At 44.2% G+C, this 21,025-nt stretch overlaps 1 pseudogene; it reads left to right on the top strand.

The window, feature by feature from the left end:
• The first annotated feature begins 4,928 nt into the window (after positions 1-4,928).
• Positions 4,929-5,045, top strand: LOC143742283 (5S ribosomal RNA; annotated as a pseudogene).
• The last annotated feature ends 15,980 nt before the right edge of the window (positions 5,046-21,025 follow it).

Genomic DNA, 21,025 nt, shown 5'->3' with positions numbered 1-21,025 from the left:
TCAGTCGCGCTGCGTAGGTCCTTGAAGGCTTCGGGTTCGGGGCCAGACTCGTCCAGGGAGCGGAGAAGCTTGGCTTGGAACACTTGAAGTACCGCCATTGAGTGAAGCGCTGACACAGCTTGGCCTGCAGCGGCGTAGGCGCGACCAGCGAGAGCCGAAGTAGTGCGGCAGGGCTTCGAGGGGTGGGAAGTCTTGGCTTTCCATCCAGTGGTTGAGGGCGGGCAGAGATGATTGGCCACGGCCTCCTCGAGGGGCGGCGTTCCCTCGTAGCCTCTTTCCTTCGTGCCGTCCCCAGAGGAGAGTCGACGAAGAAAAAGAACGCTTCAGACGTGCAGAGTGGGGGGCTTTCCATGACTTGGTGAGTTCGTCGTGAACTCCCGGGAAGAAAATGGAAGGCCTTTGCCGAGGGGCCTGCAGGCGCCCCTGCAGAAACCACTCGTCCAGTCGGCTTCGGGTTGGTTCTTCGGGAGAAGACCAATCGAGCCCGAGGTCCTCCACGGCCTTAGAGAGGATGCGGACAATCTCCGTATCCATAGAGGATCCCCCACTCGTGTTAGTTAGCGTCGACGGGGCGGGGTCGAAAGTGGAGCCCGGCCAGTCGTCAGATGCAGCGTCGATGGACAAAGAGTCATCTACTCCCCCGTCGTCCTCGGACGCGCCGAAAGTCACAAGGCCCACCGCTCTGCTAGAGGGGTGTGGGTCCGGCTGAGTGAACTGAACCGGCGGTGGGGAGGACACGAGCGGCAGTGAAGCACGCGGACACTGGCTCGGCGTGACGTCACTGAGCTCAGGTTCAGGAAGCCTCTGTGAGCGGCGCTTTTTCTTAACACGCGGCTCAAACAGAGGGGTGTCGGCGATGGGTTCGCTCGCGGTGAAAGCGGCGAAGCGAGCCCGCAGTGCGGAGAGACCCAGGTCGTCACATTCCGGGCATCTGCCCTTGGTCAAAGCAGCTTCTGCGTGGTCCCGGCCCAGGCTGCGAGCGCAGATGATGTGACGATCCCCGTCCGGGAGAAGGTCTCTGCACGACCCGCATGATGGCATTTGGAACAACGCCTCAGAAAATTGCTCTTTTACAAATGTCGTGGGGCGAACAGATGTAAATACTTGCTTGTAGCGCGCCGGATGGCTCAGTAGGATGGCGTTCGAAGGCGGCTGAAGGTGCCGACGTCCTCGTAGCAATCCCGCTGGTACGCTTTTCCACGGCGGCGAAGGCTTTCAATAATCCGGAGGATCCAGCGAAGAAGGTGTTCGCTGAAGGAGATTAAATCTAAAGAACTCTCATGACGGGGCGCCCAATATATAGCTCTTGGCCACGCCCATCTTGGCGGGCTCTGACGCACGCGGGCGCGTAAGCTACTTACGCAATAGGAGAGACCTCTCGAAAGGGAACAGGAATTGCTATGTGATGATTAAACTTCAAAATGCGATGATTTTTACGTGAGATTTTTAAGTAGCCTATTAGCCTACTAGAAGAGAATGAGTTTGTATGTTCATTCAGCCCACTTAATGTGACAGGTTATTGCTGACAGACATGATAATACATTTGGTAAGACAAACGCATTTGAAAACACTCGAAACAATGCTTCGTGAAGTTTAGAAACCTTTACGAATCTGCTCAGATATTCCCGAAAGAATAAAAGGTTACCCTAAGTCATCTACATGGAGACATCAAGATTAATAAGAGAAAAGCATTGAACATACATTTCAAATGATAATAATGATAAACACATCAAACTATATGATTTCTTAAAATATGATTGATTACATTTGATTAATTGATATTTAAGATATGAAGGAGTAATGATAAAACATAAACAAGAGATATACATTTTTCTCTTTTTCTGATTCATCACACTGTTTTGACCAGCAGTTCACCAGCACGTGGCGTTCCGAACGCTTCGAAACAGTGAATAATTTTGCAAAGCAATTTGTTCATTTGATTCAAAGCTTTGAAAAGCTTTGTTTCTCCCATCACTAATCTGTAGGACAAGTTAGGTTACAGAATGAAATATCATTTGCAAAATATGTAAACACTAGCCATGAATAAGGCTATGCCAAAGGAGGATACAGCTGGCCTTCAATGGAAAGGTAATTGTTGTAAAGAGTCAAGTCACCTTTATTTATATAGCGCTTTTTACAATACAGATTGTTTCAAAGCAGCTTTACAGAGATAACAGGAAAATAATGTTGTAATAATATTGTTAAATATAAAATGAAATGTCCCCAACTAAGCAAGCCAAAAGCCAATGGCGACAAAGGCGAAAAAGGCGACAGTTGTAAGGAACCAAAACTCCATCAGGTGACAGAATGGAGAAATAAACCTTGGGAGAAACTGGGCTCAGTCGGGGGCCAGTTCTCCTCTGGCCAACAGCGAGCAGTGTACGATTATGATTCAGGGTGCATTACAGGTCAGAGGTCAGATTAGATCGGAAAAACTGAAACCTTAAGTCAGAGTCATAATTACACTTACAAACAGAAAAAACTTAAACGATTAAGGTTGAAGTTTATGTTTGGTTTAAATAGTGAAGGTTAAGCTTGGGCGACGACGGTTATTGTGCTCGTGATGGTCGAGGATTTATTAACATTATATTATGCAGTTCATCTGTTTGAAGACCGGAGTCATCACGCGCGTATGGAGACAAGTTTGAAGAGGATCAGTGCTGATGGCCTTCCGAGGGGCGAGTCTAGTTGACACAATATTGGCTGACACTTCAGGAATGTGTTGTGGTCATGTCCAGGCACAAGTCCACCATCTGATCGGGATACGGCCCGGGTCCGGCTGATTACACTTAACCTCAGAATAAACAGAAAGACTAAAATTAGCGTAGATGCCATTCTTTTTATGATGTAGCGAGTAGATCAGGAGTTATAGGAAGTGTTCCCAGTTCCAGCTTACCTAATTTATGCAGCCTAATAATCATTTAACTGATTTGAATAATAGGAATGTATAGTGTTCTATGTGTATACCAGGTTAAAGAGATGTGTTTTTAATATAGATTTAAACTGACAGAGTGTGTCTGCTTCCCGGACAATGTTAGGAAGACTGTTCCAAAGTTTAGGTGCTAAAGAGGAAAAGGATCTACCACCAGCAGTCGATTTAGATATTCTAGGTATTATCAACTGGCCGGAATTTTGAGATCGCAATAGACGTGAAGGACTATAATGCGTTAAGAGCTCGCTCAAGTACTGGGGGGCTAAACCATTTAGTGCTTTGTAAGTAATCAGCAATATTTAAAAATGTATACGATGGTTAATAGGGAGCTAATTTAGTTTTGACAGAACCGGGCTAATATGGTCATAATTCCTGGTTCTAGTAAGAACTCTAGCTGCTGCGTTTTGGACCAGCGGTAGTTTGTTTATTAAGCGTGCAGGGCAACCACCCATAATAGCATTACAATAATCAGCCTTGATGTCATGAACACATTAACTAATTGTTATGCATTTCTCATTGAGAGCATATGACGTAATTTAGATATATTTTTAAGATGGAAATACGGTTTTACAGATACTAGACACGTGACTTTCAAATTAAAGATTGGTATCAAAGAGCACACCCAGGTTCCTAACTGAAGACAAAGAATTGACAGGGCAGCCATTAAGTGTTAGACAGTATTCTAGGTTATTTATTACGTGAGGACTTTTTTGTCCAATAATTAGAATCTCTGTTTTTTTCAGAATTAAGTCGTAGGAAATTACTAGTCTTCCAGTTTTTTATATCACCTATGCATTCCGTTAATTTTGTGAATTGGTAAGTTTCTTCAGGGCGTGAAGAAATATAGAGCTGAGTATCGTCAGCATAACAGTGAAAACTAATCCCATGCTTCCTAATGATATCTCCTAAGGGTAGCATGTATAGAGTGAACAGCAGCGGTCCTAGTACTGAGCCTTGTGGTACACCATACTGAACTTGTGATCGATAAGACATCTCTTAATTTACTGCTACAAACTGATAACAGTCAGATAAGTATGATTTAAACCATGTTGTAAAGAGTAGTCATCCAACATTAATTTCCCTATTACATTTGCCTTTATTAAAACATATATCTGTCTGAATCGGTCTTTTCTTATTTTGTCATCTTAGTGTGTCAAGGAGTGAAGATACAGTAGTCAACACACACACAAAGACATGTTTGAATTTCCTGCGGAAATCCACCAGTACCACTGGAATTAAAAACATTATTACAAGCTTACCATTTTGAATCGAGCTAAGGCAAGCAGATCATTTTGAACACTGGCTGGTTATGTACTTGCTCAAAAATTTATATTGGATCATTTTTAATCCAAAAAAGTTATGGACTGCAGCTTTAACCAAACGCTTTTCACCTACCTTCCAGCTACCAGACACTCCAACATGCGTCATGTCACATATAAAGCCCCGTTCACAGTACAAGCGACAAAGCAACACGATACCATTCATTTCAATGGGGAGCGGGCGATTTCTGGCTATATGCGCGGCAGCGACTTTTGGCGACCTGATGGTGCGTGTCTGGCGACGCGACAAAGTTGAGATCTGTTTAACTTTATGCAAAAGAAGAGCTACTTTTGGGAGCGATAACCAATAGGAGCGGAGCACACATGATCCTTCTCCACATCATTGGATGTCATTCATAAGGGCAACCAGTAGTGGGAACGCCCACTAGCGACCTCATCGCCAGCCACTGGCAACATGCAGCGACAAAGTCGCTTGTAGTGTGAACGGGGCTTAAGCGTCGCGCCTGCCTCAAGATCTCTCAGTTTAAATCTACCAGACACTCTGATTGATGCACGTATGCAAACAGACAGCAAATTACTGCTCTTATTTGCCATCTTATATATTTTATTCGCTCTTTTTGTTCATAATGGAGCGCACATGTCGGCTCTTACTAAGCATCACGCCAGCCACAACTTAGCGTCGCACCTGCACCAAGATCTCTCACTGTTTACATGTACCCAGCAGCCATATCACCCTGTAGCCCAAGACTGGTTTCCCACTGAAGCTAAGCAGGGCTGCGCCTGGTTAGTACTTGGATGGGAGACCTCCTGAGAAAACCAGGTTGCTGCTGGAAGAGGTGTTAGTGAAGCCAGCAGGGGGTAATCTCCCTGTGGTCTATGTGGGTCCTAACGCCCCAGTATAGTGACGGGAACACTATACTGTCAAAGAGCACCGTCCTTCGGATGAGACGTTAAATCGAGGTCCTGACTCTCTGTGCTCATTAAAAATCCCAGGATGTCATTCGAAAAAGAGTAGGGGTGTAACCCCGGTATCCCGGCCAAATCTGCCCCTTGGCCTCTATCCATCATGGCCTCCTAATTATCCCCATTTACTGATTGGCTTCATCACTGTCTCCTCTCCACCAGCTGGTGTGTGGAGGGCGTTCTGGCGCATTATGGCTGAAGTCGCATCATTCAGGTGGATGCTGCACATTGGTTGAGGTAGAGGAGATTCCCCCTTCCATGTTAAAAGCTTTGAGTACCCAGAAAAGCGCTATATAAATGTAACGAATTATAACGAATTATTATTACCTGACACTCTGATTGATGGAGTCAACGTGATAACCTATGGGATATCGTTTCCGTTTAACTTTAGTAGCCTTTTTTTTGGTTTTGGTTGGTTTTTTCTTGGTTTGGGTTAGTTTATTTCAACATCAAGGTTGGTTGACTAGTGTGATTGGGCCGTTGGCTGCACGGTGTAAACCTATCACAGTGTGTATTTTCCGTCTAACCACCGCCTGCCTTTGTATTTAGGGACCGCAACGCGGACGAGAAAGGCGGATTACTTGCGCGCCAATTAATTCTGTCAATCATCTTATATTTGTGTCTAAATGGATGTTGTGGTGACTTTGTAATAGTACTGTTCCCACTAGTTTTTCTTTGTTTCTTTTTGGTTCCAGTCAAGGCTGAGTGCGCCGAGGGGGAGGCTAGACACTTGGGTGAACACATTTGTCGTGAGTGTGGAGCACCAGGGTGGAACACGTCTTCCCATTTTTGTTTGCTGTGCACACTTAAGTGGTTGAGGGCACATTTGTTTTTTTGCTAGGCTGCCACCCCCAAGGTAACGTACGCCTTGCAATGGTTGTTATTTTTGGAAATTAATTATTTTCTTTGTTTGCTTTTGTGGGAACTGTATATTTCTTTCTTTGTGAATTTGATGTGATTCTGTGCTTGGATCCAGTGTCAGGAGGAATGCCTTGTTCTTAACATGATGCTAATTTTACTGTTTAAATAAACGTGCCATTATTTATATTGGGCTTAACGATGCCAGTCGAATGGATTTCTTAACCAAATAAACTCACTAATTTGTTCATTGTACTAAGCGACTGTGTCTTTTCAATGCACCACCGAACCTGAGTTCCTTTCTTTACTTCCTTGAGTGAGGTCAATCTGATTTGACCAAGTTAAACACTCAGGGAAGGGTTAACTGACCCAAACTGACCTCTTGAAGGTTTCACAAATCAGAATGACCGAGTTAAACACTCAGGGAAGGGTTAACTGACCCAAACTGACCTCTGGAAGGTTTCACAAATCAGAATGACCAAGTTAAACACTAAGGGAAGGGTTAACTGACCCAAACTGATCTGAGAAAGTTTTCACAAATGTGTTGCCAATTGTTAACTGGAAATATAGAAATAATATTCTGTAATTTTCTAGTTTTATAGAGTTAGCATTTCGGCTGTTTTTAAGCATTTATGGTGTTTTGATCTGAGCCACCCCTGTATTGTAATCTTGTGTTGGTATGTGCCAATTCCAGGGGTGCTTTTAGGCCTATAAAGCCTAGTATCTTCATTCTTTCTGGGAGCGAGGGGTGAGAGGACATAAGTCTGTCTATGCTCTAAATATAACTGACTTGTGTTAAGGTCAATTTCTGAACAGCTGTAAACATTTGATTTTTTTTTTTTTTTTTTGGCTCTCATGTCAATTTTTTTTTCTTGTTAATTTTTAATTCCCTTCATTGGCCTTTAATTGGGAAGAAATAAAGATCCCATCTGTTCAAACGCATCCAACTTCTCCGGAGTGCTTACATCTGCTCACGACGACTCAGTCACGTCTACCCTTAACATTTGGTGGCTGCGGTTTCCGGGTAAACGGTGTCCGAGCAGCACTCGGGAGTTAAGATGTACAATCAAGGCAGAGGTACGGCACCCCCTAGAGATGGCTCAGCTATGGGTACCAGGCCTTAGTCCACAGAGTCATCCAGGCATCCCACTCCGGTGGTCGAAGACAGGACAGATCGCTTGGAGAGGATGGTAAGAACGATGGTGGAGTCTCAGCGGCACCAGCAGGACCAGATAGAGGCAGAGGCGCTTCGGCAAGAGCGGAGATGGAAAGGTATGGAGCACCAATTCAAGCAACTACAGCAACTGGTGAGAGGCGATACAGCATTAACCCAGGCGACGAGGCAGCCACTCGCCGGACTGCAACAGATGGACCCGCCCAGCTCCCGCTCTTCCACAGCCTTTGATCCAATCAACATGCCATTTCTGGATGTACCAACTCCTCATCCACATACAGATCAGCACACAGCACCAGGGATGCAGAGCTCCCTCAACTCCACTGCCCTCGGCCTTACCACACCTCTAAATCTCCAGCGGGGGTGGAAACCCCCTAGGATGTCCGCGTATGAAGAGTATGAAGATATTGAGCACTATTTGACCAGCTTCGAAAGGCTCGCAGCAGCAAGTCAGTGGCCCCATGAGACTTGGGCATTGTACCTTGTGCCCTTGTTGAATGGTAAGGCCAGATCTGCCTATGTAGCCATGTGTGTTGAAGACAGTCAGGATTACATGAAAGTGAAGCAAGCCATTCTCAATAGGTTCAACATCAGCACTGAGACTTATCGCCAGCGTTTCCGCTCCCAAGTCTATCAAGGAGAGTGAGACGGGGAAACAACTTCAAGCCCGGCTAAAGGACCTGATGGAGAAGTGGCTAGTTTCAGAGACGTGAACCAGGGACCAGGTATGCGACCAAATCGTGCTGGAGCAGTTCCTGGGCATGCTGTACCCTGAGCTTCAAGTATGGGTGAAAGAACGCACCCCGGGTTCGTCGGCGCAAGCATCAGATCTGGTGGAGACCTTCATGGCTGCCAGACAATCCAGAAGAGGCTAACACTTGGGTCCACAACAACAGGACTGGAGAAGACCCTACCAAACAGTCCAGAGAGAGACAGAGAAAACAGCCTCTGGTAGGTCTGCGGGTGGAAGCAGTCATGCATTTAGACCATCTAACAGCCCCAATAACCCCAATATTAGTCCCACTCCTGCTGGGACACCTAGAGTACCTAAATGTCACGGTTGTGGTCAGCAAGGTCACATTAGGCCCAATTGTACACTGAAGAAAGTGTCTGATTCCAGACTCTGTTACCTACCTGGCTCTAGCAAGCACTTACCTTGTGTGTCTTCTGATATTACTGTCCCGGTGAAGATAAGTGGAAAGATAGTCCAGGTGTTAGTTGACTCAGGATGAAGTCAGTCTTTTGTTCGTCAATCCCGTGTGACGGGGCGCACCGTCACGGCAGCGATGCGCTACCTATTCTAGTGCACAAAGACTGAGGACAAATGTGGCCTGTATTTGTTTGTCAAGCGTGTAAATGTGTTCTGTTAATCTTCATACTGTTACAAATCAGCGGTTAACCTAACCTTTCATCACAAAACCCCATAGTTATCCCGTAGTTTTTGTGCACACTTTTAACATCTAATACTACGGTGATTTATATATTATAGCTACTACTATCAATACATATCTTGCTGTCTTAAATAAGAATCAAGCCATTTACTTCACAGTCATAACCAGTTACAATAATCACACAACACATGTCTTCGTTATGTATGTATCTGTTTATTTAGTTTAAGAGGAACATAGCTTTGACATACCATCTCTCTGTATTACTGGCGTCTCCGGTTTGTTTGTGTAAAGGCAGATTTGCCACAGTTGTGGGGTTTGAATGCTGCTAGGACTCCCGGATCAATAGTAAGTGACCCGGAGTTTGAGTTATTAATTTTTAGCTGTTAATATGACTTGTGGCTTTCCAATTGTTAACTGGAAATATAGAAATAATATTCTGTAATTTTCTAGTTTTATAGAGTTAGCATTTCGGCTGTTTTTAAGCATTTATGGTGTTTCCATCTGAGCCACCCCTGTATTGTAATCTTGTGTTGGTATGTGCCAATTCCAGGGGTGCTTTTAGGCCTATAAAGCCTAGTATCTTCATTCTTTCTGGGAGTGAGGGGTGAGAGGACATAAGTCTGTCTATGCTCTAAATATAAGTGACTTGTGTTAAGGTTAATTTCAGAACAGCTGTAAACATTTGATTGTTGTTGTTGTTTTTTTGGCTCTCATGTCAATTTTTTTTTCTTGTTAATTTTTAATTCCCTTCATCGGCCTTTAATTGGGAAAAAATAAAGATCCCATCTGTTCAAACGCATCCAACTTCTCCTGAGTGCTTACATCTGCTCACGACGACTCAGTCACGTCTACCCTTAACAAGACTTTATCAGGAGAATGTACACCCCTCTAACCAGGGGTGTTATTCATACCACTTTGTCTACAAAGTGTGCCAACAACAGAAAATTTTGTAATTTCTATTAGATCTGATCGAGAGTACAATAATTTGATTAGACAAGCAGCTAATTCTAAGAACGTGGATATGTTGTACAAGTTGTTAGCACTAGTAGAAGACCAAGAGCAAAACATTACTGACATAAATACAAAAAAAAGATTCAACCACTGTCTTGCATAGCCTACATGTTAATGTGACAGCTTTCGTGAACAGTCGTGTTCACTCTCAGGGTGCTTTTACACTGGGCTCGTTTGCTGGGGTCCGAGGCCGAGCGCGATTGTTCCCGGCGCCCCCCGCAGCGTTGGTCTGATTTCACACTCAGCTTGATTCTACCACACTTTGGTGCGTTTGCGTGCATCTTACGTCATTCCAAACGTACACGGCGCATGATAGACGCGGGTCAATATATTGTGTTTTTTATTAATTTGGTGCTATTATGCATAGCTGAGTAAACAACACGGGTTTACTGTGTGTGTGTGTGTCATAAGCTGTCTTTCCGCTGCTTGCAAATGGACTCTTTGTGGAGACAGTGGATTTCCATTCATTTGTTGCCCTGATTGCACGCACTATATGCGCGAATACACTGTAGACTCACTCTTGCTCGTATCCAAGGTAAATCTTCATCCCTTACGTGTGTTTTATTTAACTAAATACATCATAATCGTCTAAAACGCATGCGCAGGATACTTTACTTCCTGAACAAGTGAGCACCCGAGTCCGTGTTGCTTTCACATACACAGGAACCGCAGCACGGTTCGGGAGCAACCGAACTCAGACCACCTCCTCCAGGTAGTCTCAGATTCGGCACCCGGGTCCACATGACAGCGTTCACATTAGCGATTTTTCATGCGAAGCATGCCCAGTTCCGAACTAAACTGCCAGTGTGAAAGGGTCATCAGTTTCAAGAGAGCGCCGCGCAGACAAATATACTGTGAGTGATGCTGCGGAGCGAGCGGGAAAACCTGGAGCAGATTAGTGTAATCAGCGGAATGCTTTGAGCGGAGCGGTAGGGGCGGGGAAGAGGGGCACCTCAGTCGATGAGGGCAGAAGGGCAGTGGCTCTAGCCACCGGGCCACCCCCTGTGCACAGCCCTGTCCAAACTGATAAACAAACAGTGGTGTTTGTTTATTATAAATTGTTATTATACATTGTTAATCATTAAAAACGCCTATTTTCCACATTCCTGTCTAACCGGACTTAGCGACCGGTTTACAGACAAGAGCTTTGCTGTGTAAAAATTAGTTCTAGTTCAGTTCAGTAATACTTTATTAATCCCCAAGGGGAAATTCTTTGTCACAATTGCCCACATAATAAACAAAAGTACAAATTATAAAAAACATTTCGGTTATTTGGATATGTTATAATGAACATATTCATTAAATCTAATGATCCAGTGAACAAAGAAATAAATAACAACGAGACTATTACACATTAATTTTAAAACAGATCAGATTAAACAGATAATGTTGCGCCGCAACCAAAATCATAATTTCAAACTAATGAATGGTTCCTATGTCCAACACTTAGAGGGAAGAATTATAAAGCTTGATGGCCACTGGCAGAAATGACTTCCAGTGGCGCTCAGTGGTGCATTTTGGGATAATAAGTCTTGCACTGAAAGTGCTCCTGTGTTTGAGTAGCAGATAATAGAGTGGATGGAAGACATTATCCAAGATGAAATTCAGTTTGGACAGCATCCTCCTCTCTGACACCACCGATAAGGAGTCAAACTCAGGCCCCACCACATTACCGGCTTTACGGATCAATTTATTCAGTTTATTCGCATCTGCCACCCTCAGTCTGCTACCCCATGTTATGGTCTTTAGTATTTTCTCCACCAGATGGCGTTCTATGTTCTGGAGGAGCGTCAGGAACAGGTGTGGTGAATCTCCGGTGATCAGGTGTGTTGGATTACTGGCTGATTGCGTTTTGTCAGGAGATGGCAATTACAAAAGGACTGACGGAGTTGGACTGGGACGTTGGCTCTTTCCTCTTCAGTTCCAGATTGAATTATTTTTCTTTATTTTTGATTTATGGTTACTGTCTTGTGTATGTTTTGTCAATTAAATGTTAATTGTTAAATTGAGTTCCATGTGTGGTCTCCCCAGTTTTATGTTGCTTCACCTTGCTTTAGGTGAACGTAACATAATGGGGGCTCGTCTACTAAACTGAGAGAGGCTCAGAGAAGAATTTCGGGTAAGGTTATTTGGCAAAATTGTGATTTGGGAGGTGATTGAATGAGGTTGATTCAAATTATTCTTGGGGATAAAACACCATGGAACATTTGATTGGTTTTATTATTTGGTAAATGATTGCTGGGGCTGAAGAGGAAAAAATTTGTCTGGAAGTCGAAGTATCTGAATTTTGACGGGGTTGAGTCCTGTTGTGCATGACTAGAGGTAAGACGGATTTGTACTATAATTGCCGGGATGAATTAATGAGATTGGTTAGACCATCAGAGCCACGTGAAATCCCGTGTTAGAGCGGTGACGCTGTTTTTTATTTTTATTTTTTATTTTAGTTTGTTGTTTTTGGTACGTCGGACGCGGGTAGACGGATTAGCCATTGAGCTGCAGGTGGGCGTACTGAAGACTAGGGTTGAGTTATTTAGATGATTTCTTAGTTAGATACGGGACGGCTCTTGATTTGTCCAGGCATTGTAGTGCTATCTGCCTTGCCCTGGTCTTTGTGCATTTTCATTTTCCGGTTTGGGAGTTTAGGGAAAGGGGAACAACCAGTTTATTTTGACTTTGAAAAAGAGATGAAATGGTAATAGGTGAAGTTTAAAATGGATCAACTACAGGTATTTTTGGTAGCTCCTACGGGGGAGAAATTGAATGATCTTTCAAAAGATCAATTAGCCAAGGTAGTTGAACATTTTAATTTTGAGGTAGTGGTAACAAAAGGTACGAAGGTAAAACAGTTTCGGGATATGGTAAAAGAGAAATTAGTGGAGAGGATGATTTTAACTGCAGATGCACCATCAGAAGTAATTTCACCAGACGGTACGTCAACGCCGCTTATGACGGGAGTACAGAGTGGTTTTACTTTTAAGCAACAGTTACACATTTTGAACATGCAGAGTAGGGAACGTGATCTGGATAGACAGCTTGAATTGGAAAAACTGAGAATTGAAGAACGAGAGCGTGATAGGGAATTTGAGAAATTTAAGTATGAGAAACAAATTCAGGAGGCTAAGTTGACTCAAGAAACCGAACGGTTAAGATTGCTTGCTGAAGGGAGAATGGGGAGTATTGGCGACTCGGGTGGTCAACTGGGTTTAAATAGAACATTAAATATTGCAAATATGACCAAGTTGCTGCCCAGATTTAATGAGAAAAATCTAGAAGTTTTTTTCTCGTTGTTTGAAAGCGTTGCTGATGATAGAGGTTGGAATGATGCAGAACGAACTCTTTTGTTGCAAAGCGTTCTTGAGGCTAAAGCTCAGGAAGCATTTATTTCACTCTCAGCAGCAGGGCGAAAAGATTATCAGGTCGTGAAAGACGCAGTTTTAAAAGCTTATGAACTTGTTCCTGAGGCTTATCGTCGGAGGTTTAGGGGATGGAAAAAGGGAGAAAGGCAAACGCATGTGGAGGTGGCGCGAGAGCTCATGAACCACTTTAATCGTTGGTGCGTTTCCTTAGGAATAGATTCTTTTGAGAGTCTTTGTGATTTGATAATCTTGGAGAAGTTTAAGAATATTATTCCTGAGCGGATAGTGACGTACTTAAATGAGCAAAAGGTGAAAACCGCGGCAGAAGCTGCGGTTTTATCAGATGAATTTGTGTTGATTCATAGAAATTCAGTTTACCAAGGAGATCACCTTGAAAATCAAGATAGACCGAAGTCGTTAAAAGCAGAGTATAGGCCAAATAGAAATGTAGATCCAAATTCTACTTGCAGGTATTGCCTGGAAAGGGGCCACTGGAAAAAGGAATGCCCGGTGCTGAAAGGCAAGTATAAGGCCAGTGCAAAAGCTGTTGGGCTTGCGTCAGCATTTACTGCGTGTGAAACATCATGGGTTGGGGGAATCCCTGTTGAAGGGAAAGATCAAAACGCAGATAAGGTTGGCGGGTTCCAGTCGGATTATGGTCCATTTATTAAAACGGGGTATGTTTCGCTAGTTGACTGTTCAGTCAAAGTACCCGTAAGAATTCTGCGCGATACAGGATCTTCTGAATCCTTTATTTTAGAATCATAGTTGAATTTTTCTTCTGGGTCTAGTACAGGAAATAGTGTTCTGATTCAGGGAATTGGGTTGGAAATATTCTCTGCTCCGTTACACAAGATTCAGTTTGATTCGGAATTGGTGCGTGGGGAAGTTGAAATTGTGTTGCGCCCTTCGTTACCTGTGGAAGGTGTAGATGTAATTTTAGGAAATAATTTGGCTGGAAATCGTGCCTGGGGTGGGGTGGTACCTCCCATTGTGAAGGTTAATCCAAATTTATCTCTAGAGGCAGATAGGAGTGTCCAGGAGTTTCCCGATGTGTTTGTTTCCTGTGCAGTGACTCGAGCTATGAACACTAAAAAGAATGTGTCCCAGATCAGCGAAAAATTAGAAAATTCTTCTTTCGATCCTTTGGGTAATTTATCCTTGTTGCCGCCTTTGATTTCCCGTGATGAGCTAATTTTGGCTCAGGGAAAAGATGCCGGGTTGACAACATAGTTTGCGTCGGTTAAATCTACTACCGAAATTGAAAGTATGGCTTCTGGTTATTTCCTGAGTGATGGCGTTTTAGTACGCAAGTGGACGCCTTGTAATGATCGTGCTTTGGGTGAACCCATATATCAGATTGTTGTTCCGGAGGAGTTGCGTGATTTGGTGTTGAGAACGGCTCACGGGGACATAGCTGGGCATTTAGGGGTCAAGAAAACATACAACAGTGTAATGCACTATTTCTTCTGGCCTAGATTAAAAAGAGATGTGGCGAGTTTTATTAAGACGTGCCACACTTGTCAAATGGTGGGTAAACCGAATGAGGTTTTGGCTCCGGCGCCGTTGTTTACAATTCCTGCGGTGAGCCATTCTTTTGAGTATCTTACCATTGACTGTGTGGGGCCGTTAAAACCGTCCAAAGCGGGTTCTAACTACTTGTTAACTGTCAGGTGTCAGACGACTCGCTATCCCGCTGCCTATCCCCTGCGAACAATTTCCACAAGGTCTGTGGTAAAAGTTCTGTCCCAATTTATTTCAGTTTTTGGTATTCCTAAATTTATTCAAACTGATAGGGGAACCAACTTTACTTCTCGTATGTTTGAGCAGATTTTGCAGCAACTGCGTGTGAAACATCATAAAAGTAGTGCGTATCATCCTGAAAGCCAGGGAGCTCTTGAGCGATTTCATCAAACGCTAAAACAATTGTTGAGGGCGTATTGTAACGAACTGAATAAAGACTGGGAGGAGGGGCTTCCTTGGTTGCTGCTAGCCGCACGCGAGGTTGTTCAAGAGAGCCTTGGTTTTAGCCCTAACGATTTGGTGTTTGGTCACAAGGTAAGAGGCCCGTTATCCCTTCTGAAGGACAACATGACTGGACCTGAAATGTCTGTAAATCTCCTGGATTATGTTAATGCAGGGGTGTCAAACTCAGTTCCTGGAGGGCCAAAGCCCTGCAGAGTTTAGTTCCAACCAGCTCCAACACACATACCTGTAGTTTTTAAATAAGCCTGAAGGACTTGATTAGCTGGATCAGGTGTGTTTAATTAGAGTTGAAGCTAAACTCTGCAGGGCTGTAGCCCTCCAGGAACTGAGTTTGACACCCCTGTGTTAATGGATTTCGCCGTAGGTTATATCTGGCAGGGAAATTGGCCGGAGAAAATCTAGTTAAAGCAAAATTGAGAATGAAGACCTGGTTTGATCGTAGGTCAGAGCGTCGCGAATTTAGTCCCGGAGATCAAGTTTTAATCTTGCTTCCTGTTATTGGATCGTCTTTCTTGGCAAGATTTGCTGGGCCTTATAATGTGATGAAGCGGGTATCAGACCAAAATTATATTGTTTCGACGCCAGATAGGAGAAAATCTACACAATTGTGCCACGTGAATTTGTTAAAACCTTATTTCTGCCGTACACGTGACAATGCTGTCCTTGGTGCTGAAGTAAAATCGGTGGCGGTGGTTTCAGAGGTGAGTGATTCCTCAAGAGCGAAGTTAAATGGCACTGAGGGCGATAGTCTTACGTCTGATTGTGTCGTTCAACCCCGACTTTGTAATTCTGAACAACTGGCTAAGTTGGAGGTTATGTTGGAACAATTTCCCGAAGTAAATCGCGATCAATTGATCAGGTTGATAAGGGAGTTTTCTGTACTTTTTTCTGATACGCTTTCGTGTACCGACCTGATCTATCATGATAATGATGTTGGAGACTCTTTGCCAGTTAGACAGAGAAGTTATCGGGTACACCCTGAAAAGCAGCAGTATTTGGAAGCTGAGGTCAGGTACTTGATCAATGCTGAGCTTGCGAAACCATCTTATTCCAGTTGGGCGTCACCATGTATTCTGGTTGTAAAACCGGATAAGACGTTTCAATTTTGTACTGATTATAGAAAATTAAATGGCGTCACAAAGCCCGACTCTTTTCCGCTTCCGCGGATGGAGGATTGTATAGATTCCGTGGGTTCAGCTAAATTTGTAACGAAGATCGACCTTTTAAAGGGGTATTATCAAGTTCCCTTGACTCCTCGGGCACAAGAAGTCTCTGCTTTTGTTATACCTTCAGGGTTATACTCGTACAGGGTTATGAGTTTCGGTCTGCGAAACGCTCCAGCTACCTTCCAGCGCCTGATGAATCGAGTGGTTTCAGGGTTGGAAGGATGTGCGGTTTACTTGGATGACGTCGTGGTATATAGTCAGACGTGGGAGGAACAGTGTTGCCGGTTGCGTGCCCTGTTTGTTCGTCTCGTTGAGGCCAAGTTAACAATAAATCTTGCAAAGTGTGAGTTTGTTAAAGCCACGGTAACTTATTTGGGAAAAGTGGTGGGACAAGGGGAGGTGCGTCCAGTACGGGAAAAGGTGCGAGCTATTGATGATTTCCCCGCTCCTACTACTAAAAAGGAGCTGATGAGATTTTTGGGAATGATCGGATATTATCGTAGTTTTTGCGCAAATTTCTCGACGGTAGTTGCCCCACTGACTGAGTTGTTGAAGTCAAAAAATAAGTTTGAATGGTCTTCACGCTGTCAGTGTGCGTTTAGAAATGTAAAACTTCTGCTCAGTACTGCTCCGGTGTTAGTTGCTCCTCGGTGGGATGGAGCGTTTCAGCTCCAAGTTGACGCAAGTCAAGTAGGTGTAGGAGCTGTTCTATTGCAAAAGGACGATAATGAGGTTGACAGGCCAGTTAGTTATTTTTCGAAGAAGTTTAATTCGTATCAATCGAATTATTCCGTTATCGAAAAGGAAACATTGGCTTTGGTGTGGGCATTGCAACATTTTGATGTGTATGTGGGGGGTGGTTCGATGGTGGTTTTTTCGGACCACAATCCACTGATTTTTTTTTTTGAAATCGTTGCGAACACCTAACCAACGATTTATTCGTTGGGCCATATTATTACAGCCATACAGTTTGGAAATTCGCCATATTTGGGGGCGAGAGTGTAATGGCGGACGCATTGTCCCATTCCCCAGTGGATGAATAAGACCATCTATGTTACCGCATGTTATTTGCCCTTGATCTTTGTCTTGTCTGTTAGTGTTTTCAAGGTGTCTGAGAACATTGAAAGTTGGAGTTGGGGTAGGTGATGAGAAGAAAAGGGGTAAGTGACATTTGTATGTGAGCCTACGAATGCTGAGTATGTTAAGTTTGGAGTTTGCAGAGTTCCCTTTTAGGGGCCTTTATGTTATGGTCTTTAGTATTTTCTCCACCAGGTGGCGTTCTATGTTCTGGAGGAGCGTCAGGAACAGGTGTGATGAATCTCCGGTGATCAGGTGTGCTGGATTACTGGCTGATTGCGTTTTGTCAGGAGATGGCGATTACAAAAGGACTGACGGAGTTGGACTGGGACGTTGGCTCTTTCCTCTTCAGTTCCAGATTGAATTATTTTTCTTTATTTTTGATTTATGGTTACTGTCTTGTGTATGTTTTGTCAATTGAATGTAAATTGTTAAATTGAGTTCCATGTGTGGTCTCCCCAGTTTTATGTTGCTTCACCTTGCTTTAGGTGAACGTAACACCCAGCATGCGACCGCATATAGGATAGCACTAACTACCACCGATTCGTAAAACATCCTCAGCATCGTCATGTCAATGTTTTGGCCCTTTGACGGCTTTGGCCTTTTTTGTAAAGTGCTTGAGTGTTCTTGGCCCAGTTTAGTTTATTGTCTATGTGCACTCCCAGATATTTATAATCCTCCACAGGGTCCCCCGGGATTAAAACAGGGGTCACTGGTATCTTTGTTCTCCTTAGATCCACAACAAGTTCTTTGGTCTTTGTCACATTGAGCTGCAGATGGTTCTGATCACACCATGTAACAAAGTCCCTCACCACAGCTCTATTCTCACTCGTCACCCTTACTGATACATCCAACCACAACAGAATCATCAGAAAACTTCTGTAGATGGCAGGATTCTGTGTGATAGTTGAAGTTGGTGGTGTAAATAGTGAAGGGGAAGGGAGAGAGTACAGTCCCTTGTGGGGCCCCGGTATTGCTGATCATGATGTCTGATACACAGTGTTGAAGGCATACATACTGTGGTCTCCCAGTCAGGTAGTCAACAATCCAGGACACAAAGGGGGCATCCACCTTCATTGCTGTCAGCTTCTCACCCGGCAAGGCCGGCCGGACGGTGTTGAAAGCACTGGAGAATTCAAAATACACGACCCTCACAGTGCTAGCCGGATTGTCCAGGTGGGCGTAGATGCGATTGAGCAGGAAGATGATTGCATCCTCTACTCCCAGTCGAGGCTGGTACGCGAACTGGAGTGATTCCAGTATAGATTTAACTATAGGCCGCAGCTGGTCCAGGACCAGTCTCTCCAGGGTCTTCATCATGTGGGAGGCCAGTGCCACGGGTCTGTAGTCCTTGGAGTTACTTGGACGAGGCGTCTTTTGCACAGGAATAAGGCAAGATGTTTTCCATAGCACAGGGACCCTTTGGAGACTCAGGCTCAAGTTGAAGCACTCCACATAGTTGAGTAGGGAGGCACAGGCTTTGAGCACTCCAGGACGCACCCCATCAGGGCCAGCAGCCTTATTAGAGTGTAGTCTCCTCATTTGTCTTCTCACTTGATCCAAAGTTAGACACACAGAAATTGGAGGTGGGGAAGGGGGAGAGTTGGAGTCATCATGCTGAAGAGAGCTATTAATCTGAGGGCCAGAGGATGGTGGTGTAATAATAATCTCCCCGGAGGAGGAGGAGGAGGGGAGAGTAGTTGGATTGAAGGTGTGACTGCTGTTGAGTTAATAAGTGAATTGAGAGGAGACTCATTATCAAATCTGTTGAAAACCCGATTGTTCATTGGCCCTGTCCAAACCGCCCTCAACCCCTCTGCTGCCAGTCACTCTGAAGCCAGTGATGTTCCTCATGCCGTTCCATACCTCCCTCATGTTGTTCTGCTGGAGTTTATACTCCAGCTTCCTCCTATACTTCTCCTTAGCCTCCCTGATCTTCACCTTCAGCTCCCCCTGAATGGCCTTCATCTCCTCCTTTTTCCCATCTCTAAACGCCCTCCTCTTGGCATTCAGGATTTCCTTGATGTCCCTTGTTACCCATGGTTTATTGTTTGAGTAACAATGTACAGTTTTCACTGGTACGTGATACTCAGTAAGCCCGTCTATATCCTCTCCATGTGGCTCACAGAGTGCACCCCAATCTGTCACCTCAAAACATCCCTGTGTGTCTCATAGGCCATAGGCCTCCTCTGACCATCTACTCATCATCCTTGTGGTCACCGGATGTCTTTTCACCAGAGGTACATAACAAGGATTAATGTAAACCCGGTTGTGGTCAGACCTGCCCAGGGGGGGAGGGAGGAAGAGTTGTATGCCTCCTCAACGTTAGCATACAGCAAGTCCAAAGTTCTCTTCTCTAGTATGATATCTTACATACTGGGTAAAATTTGTTAGTGTGGTATTCATATTCACATGGTTGAAATCATCCGAGATCACTATGAGGGCACTCGGGTGGTGAGTCTGGAGTTCAGCTATGGCAGAGTAGATAACGTTACACGCCAACGTCAGGTTTGCAGATTGCGGAATGTAGACAACAACGGCGATGGCATGTGAAATTTCTCGTGGCAAATAATATGGCCGAAGTCCTACAGAAAGTAGTTCAGTGTCCGGGCTACATATACGCTGTTTAACCGTAATGTGACCGGGATTACACCATCTGTTGTTAACAAGAACGGCAAGACCCCCACCTTTGCACTTACCGCTCTCGGTGCGGTCCCTGTCCGCTCGAACAGTCTGAAAGCAGTCGATGGAGACGTTGTGATCAGGAATATCCGAGTGCAGCCAAGTCTCCGTGAAGCACATTAAACTACACTCCTGAAACTCCCTCTGACTCCTGGCTAACGCTGTTAGTTCATTCATCTTAGGCATAAAAAAAAATTTGTTTGGTTCCGGTTTCCGACCGACCCTGTCAATGTGCGACACAAATTTATTTTATGAGCTTGGGGAAGAAATAATAAAAATTAAATGAATACACAAATAAAAAACTTTGAGGCGAACTATAATTTATGTTTTTGTACAGCACTGTATTTGTATAGCCTGTTGTCCTCCAGCAATGCTAACAAACAAGGCAGCCACGGGCGTTCACACATCGTTGTTGTCATGTAGATGCACTGCTGCGCTTGTGACAGGGTGCATGAACTGAACGAGCAGAAATAGAGAGAGAGCCCTGGTCGCGTGCGCGCGCTCTCTCTGCGGGGCCAGGCGAAAGTATAGGCTTCACTGTCTCAAAACTAAGCACTGTCTTGCTCTCTCTCCCTCGCACATATTAATGAAAATAAATCGACACGATGGCAAGGTCGGAAGACCAAAGTTGTAGAGCATTCAGAGATTTCTTTTTTTCCCCTAATTACCGCTGGGTGGGAATTGTGCTAAAATACGTCGCCTTATCTTCTCTGAAAAGCGTTCCACACATTCAGCTGACATATAAACCACACTTTAAATAAACGAAAAAACTATCCAGTGATGAAATGTTTTCTGTGATGACACAAATCTTGTGGGATGTCCTAACCTAATAATCTGGTGCCTATTACACGCCTATTACACGACATACCAAGATTGCTGTGGGGACAAAAAGTAAGACTGTTAAGTTAGCACTTTTAAATATTCGCTCACTTAAAAATAAATCACTTTTAGTCAACGACTTAATAACCACATACAACCTGGATTTTATGTTGCTAAATGAAACTTGGCTAGAAGAAAGTTGCAGTGCAACAGTCCTCAATGAAACAGCCCCTCCTAACTTTACTTTTATGAGTGTCTGCAGAGCTGTTAGAAGAGGCGGAGGTTTAGCTGCTCTTTATAAAGATGTCTATCAATGTAAGCAAATATCAT

Source organism: Siphateles boraxobius, unplaced genomic scaffold (assembly GCF_051911475.1).
Source record: "Siphateles boraxobius isolate OS27281-9 unplaced genomic scaffold, OSU_SipBor_1 1, whole genome shotgun sequence".
In the NCBI taxonomy this organism is placed as follows: domain Eukaryota; kingdom Metazoa; phylum Chordata; class Actinopteri; order Cypriniformes; family Leuciscidae; genus Siphateles; species Siphateles boraxobius.
Note: the sequence above shows the minus strand (reverse complement) of the source record. Positions and strands in the feature narration are given on the sequence as shown.